Raw genomic sequence first — 5,426 nt, 5'->3', positions numbered from 1 at the left:
CACCCCGTTGACCACCACTAACCGGACTACATCACCCTGTTGATCACCACTAACCGGACTACATCACCCCGTTGATCACCACTAACCGGACTACATCACCCCGTTGATCACCACTAACCGGACTACATCACCCCGTTGATCGTCACAACCGGACTACATCACCCCGTTGATCACCACAACCGGACTACATCACCCTTTGATCACCACTAACCGGACTACATCACCCCGTTGATCACCACTAACCGGACTACATCACCCTGTTGATCACCACTAACCGGACTACATCACCCTGTTGATCACCACTAACCGGACTACATCACCCTGTTGATCACCACTAACCGGACTACATCACCCTGTTTGATCACCACTAACCGGACTACATCACCCTGTTGATCACCACTAACCGGACTACATCACCCTGTTGATCACCACTAACCGGACTACATCACCCTGTTGATCACCACTAACCGGACTACATCACCCTGTTGATCACCACTAACCGGACTACATCACCCCGTTGACCACCACTAACCGGACTACATCACCCTGTTGACCGCCACTAACCGGACTACATCACCCCGTTGATCACCACTAACCGGACTACATCACCCCGTTGACCGCCACTAACCGGACTACATCACCCGTTGACCACCACTAACCAGACTACATCACCCCGTTGACCGCCACTAACCGGACTACATCACCCCGTTGACCGCCACTAACCGGACTACATCACCCCGTTGATCACCACTAACCGGACTACATCACCCGTTGACCACCACTAACCGGACTACATCACCCCGTTGATCACCACTAACCGGACTACATCACCCTGTTGATCACCACTAACCGGACTACATCACCCTGTTGACCACCACTAACCGGACTACATCACCCCGTTGACCACCACTAACCGGACTACATCACCCCGTTGATCACCACTAACCGGACTACATCACCCTGTTGATCACCACTAACCCGACTATCACCCTGTTGATCGTCACTAACCCGACTATCACCCTGTTGATCATCAGTATATATCCCACGTCCTACTATACACAATGCTTATTCTATATAAATACAGTACCATGAGGTTTAAATAACTCAGTTGGCTTAAGTGCCTAAGGGCCTGAGGAAGCAGAGCTCATCCCTTCCCGTAGGCAAACAATGTTTTTTATATGAGTATTTTATATAGCCGACTATCACAACAGCAGAGATGGGCAAACTCCACTGAACTAGTTTCAATGTATGGAATCACTTTGAAGTCTCTGGATTTCGGGTAAGATGGCACCGACAGACATGGCAGCTCTGCTTCTAGCTCCTAAGCAACTTTGCAGTGTTTGTTTTTTTTAAGTGATATTTCTTACATTATTAGCCCAGAAAGTTTGTGTTATTACATACATCCGGAAATAACTTCAGGATATTAGAGAGGCGGTAACGCACCAGCATTACAACTGTACGTTATTGGATCCTTTGTTCGTACCTCCCAGGGCAATTGACCTTATCCCCGAGGCTGCTCCAAGTTGCCGTCGGTGGAGAAGACGTATTCGGAGTGGACTTCTAGTCCGACTCAGGAGGCGTGCACACCATCCACCACTTCTGAATATACTAATGTTCAATCTCGGGATAATAAAGTAGACGAGCTCAGGGCGAGGATCTCCTTCCAGATAGACATCAGGGACTGTCACATACTTGGTTTCACGGAAACATGGCTCTTGGGATATATGGTCCCTGTCCATACAGCCAGCTGGGTTCTCAGTACATCGCACAGAACTCTCCGGGAAGAAGGCGGGGTGTATGCTTCATGATTAACTACTATTCAACGCTGGCCAGACCAATCGGAATCCATGCTTCCAGATTGCTTTGATCACACGGACTGGGATGTGTTCCGGGTAGCCTCTGAGAATAACATTGACGCTGACATGGACACGGTGACTGAGTTCACCAGGAAGTGTTTAGGGGATGTTGTTTCCACGGTAATCATTTTAAAAAATACCCAAAACAGAACCCGCCCGCTTCGAGGATAACACAGTGCCACCAACGCGGCCTACTACCAAGGACTGTGGGCTCTCGTTCTCCGTGGTCAACGTGAGTAAGACATTTAAGCGTGTTAACCCTCGCAAGGCTGCTGACCCAGCCTGCAATCCTATCCGCGTCCTCAGAGCATGCGCAGACCAGCTGGCTGGTGTATTTACGGACATATTCAATCAATCCCGATCCCAGTCTGCTGTGCCCACATGCTTCAAGACGTCCACCATTGTTCCTGTACCCAAGAAAGCAAAAGGTAACTGAACTAAATGACTATCGCCTCGTAGCACTCACTTCTGTCATCATGAAGTGCGTTGAGGCTAGTTAAGGATCATATCACCTCTACCTTACCTGACACCCTAGACTCACTTCAATTTGCATACCACCCCAATAGATCCATAGACGATGCAATCACCATCAAACTGCCCTATCCCGTCTGGACAAGAGGAATACCTATGTAAGAATGCTGTTCATTGACTATAGCTCAGCCTTCAACACCATTGTACCCTCCAAACTCATCATTAAGCTTGAGGCCCTGGGTCTCGAGCCCACCCTGTGCAACTGGGTCCTGGACTTCCTGACGGTCCGTGCCCAGGTGGTCAAGGTAGAAACATCTCCACGTCGTTGATCCTCAACACTGGGGCCCCACAAGGGTGCGTGCTCAGCCCCCTCCCTTACTTCATGTTTACCCATGACTGCGTGATCACGCACGCCTCCAACTCAATCAAGCTTGCAGACGACACAACAGTAGTAGGGCTGATTACCAACAATGACGAGAGCCCACAGGAAGGTGGTGAGGGCCCTGGTGGAGTAGTGCCAGGAAAATAACCTCTTCCTGAACAAAACGAAGCTGATCGTTGACTTCAGGAGGCTGAAGAAATTTGCCTTGTCACCTAAAACCCTGACACACTTCTACAGATGCACAACAGAGTGTCCTGTCGGGCTGTATCACCGCCTGAAACAACAATTGCACCACCCACAACCGCAGGGCTCTCCAGAGGGCGGTGCGGTCTGGCCAACACTTCACCAGGGGAAAACTATCTGCCCTCCCGGACACCGGCGCCACCCGATCTCACAGGAAGGCCAAAAAGATCATCAAGGACAACAACCACCCGAGCCACAGCCTGTTCACCCCGCTATCATACAGAAGTTGAGGTTAGTACAGGTGCATAAAAGCTGGGAGAGAGTGAAAAACAGCTTCTATCTCAAGGCCATCAGACTGTTAAGTAGCCATCACCCAGTAACTCAACCCTGCACCTTAGAGGCTGCTGCCCTATATACACAGACATGGAATCACTGACCACTTAAATAATGGAACACTAGTCAATGTTTACATACATCATGTTTGCATATGTAAACACGATTCTACTCTATTTAGTCAACGACACTCATACATTTCTCATCCTAATATTTATTCATTACATTCTTTTACTTTTAGATTTGTGTATTCGTGTGAATTGTTAAGATATTACTGCACAGTTTGAGCTAGGAACACAAGCATTTCGCTACACCCACAATAACGTCTGCTAAATATGTGAATGTGACCAATAGAATGATTTGATTTCTCCTTTAAAGATTAACTATGCATATTTGTGTGACAATCCTTGTCTATCAGTATATTAGTGGTTTTGTTACTTGTCACGTTTCATGATCCTGCCATGTTTGCAGTGAACCTTGTGCGTGCGTGAAGACATTCCTACATTGTGTATGTCTTTCAGTAATAGTGTTCTCATCAAGCATTATATGACTCATATATGGAAAAAGGAATAACTAACAATACTGTGTATTTTCTTAAACAAAAGGTTCCCTCTGTAGCAAAAGACCCCAAAACAGCAATAGGTACTGAACCATGTGTTTGGTTTACTTTTACACACGTATTGTCTTGACAATAGAGTCGGCAAAAGCACAATCACACAGGCTTTGATGGATCAATGAAGATATGAAATGGGGGGTAGCCTACCGTACTCACCGGCATCTTCAAGGGGTCGCTTCTGGCCTCCATAGCCAAACTCACTGCCTGAGGGCGCCGCTGATGGTACGCCGTCCCCCCCAATCTTTGCCGCAATCTGAAACACAAAAACACTCAGTTCCAGCGGAATCTTAACGTTGAGCTAGGCTCCTCGACAATACCACAACTTCTGTAGTTAACTATTTTCAATGGGTTTTCAATTTGGTTAGTTAAAACTTGCATATACTGCATAAGCTAACTAGTTAACTCCGCGCAACTTACCGAACTACGCAGAGTTAAGAGGGCATGGGGTGCGTTATGTGGTTCATTTTACACAATCACACTCCACATAATTCAACAGCCTTTTCTGACCAATACAATGGGGACTTTGAAAAGGACAAATGGTTATCGTATCGTCTAACTTGGTTTAGAGTTTTGTTAGATTACAACCCCCTTGTAGAAAATGCTATCAACATGTACAGTAGGTAGTTGATAAATTCACAGACGAACGAAATCACATTGAACCAGACAGCTAAATTAGCTAGCAATGCCTGGTTAATTGGCTGACTAAATAGAGTTAGCTACATTTCTTTGGCTTTGTTCGACACCCTACTTCCGTAGGCCGCAAATCGGGTCGTTGGCAAGTTCCCGAGCTGGAGGTTTGGGCTAGAGTTGATTGCTTGACGACTTTCAATTTCGACGCCTTCAGCTAGCGATATTCAATTATTTATCTTACCTGTCTAGCTCGCTGAAGTGCGTCTTTAAAAGCGTCGTTCATTCCTGCGCCATTTCCCGACGGCGGAGCCACGTTTGAATAGTCAGCCATATCTGTTGCAAATTGTCAAATCCGGAGAGAGAAAATGGCGGTTCTCATTGAAAATGATCCTGACGCCACATATAGAACAAGGATACAGATTTTTTTACCGGATGTATAAATGTGAAGCATCCGCTTGGCGTTTCCACTCCCAAATATGGTAGTGAGAGGAAGCCCACTGGCCGGCAGTGGCAGAAGATGGAACGAAATTGATTTTGGCCGATATTCTGCACATTTTCTCATCGATGAAACATTTGATCTCAATACAGATTTCTGTTCCCAAAACTAGAATATGTTATGAACAGAATGTATTAAGTTTTGTGGACTTTACCCATTGCAAAGGTTTTTTAAAATCTCGTTGTTTAGAAGGAGTGCAAAGGCGAATTGAGTTAATGCACATGCGCACTGCACAGAGGAGGTGTTCCCTAACGGAAATATGCAGATCAATGCTAGAACACGCCAATAGGATCTCGCTAACATGTGCTTGGCTCTGCCCACCCACTTGCGTGTTCTGCCCACTATGACTAATTTGTTCCCGTTGGAAACGACTGTGGCTGTGGTCTTGGTTGAGTTATATTTGCTGTCGCTGTGCGTGCTGCGACACAGCAGAAAAGGCCACACAAATCTCGCGAAATG

At 46.7% G+C, this 5,426-nt stretch overlaps 1 pseudogene; it reads right to left on the bottom strand.

The window, feature by feature from the left end:
- Positions 1–4,875, bottom strand: part of LOC112074157 (far upstream element-binding protein 1-like) — a 38,400-nt pseudogene extending 33,525 nt beyond the window's left edge.
- Between the last annotated feature and the right edge of the window lie 551 nt (positions 4,876–5,426).

The sequence above is a fragment of the Salvelinus sp. IW2-2015 genome, unplaced genomic scaffold, assembly GCF_002910315.2.
Source record: "Salvelinus sp. IW2-2015 unplaced genomic scaffold, ASM291031v2 Un_scaffold2519, whole genome shotgun sequence".
Taxonomy (NCBI): Eukaryota; Metazoa; Chordata; class Actinopteri; order Salmoniformes; family Salmonidae; genus Salvelinus; species Salvelinus sp. IW2-2015.
Note: the sequence above shows the minus strand (reverse complement) of the source record. Positions and strands in the feature narration are given on the sequence as shown.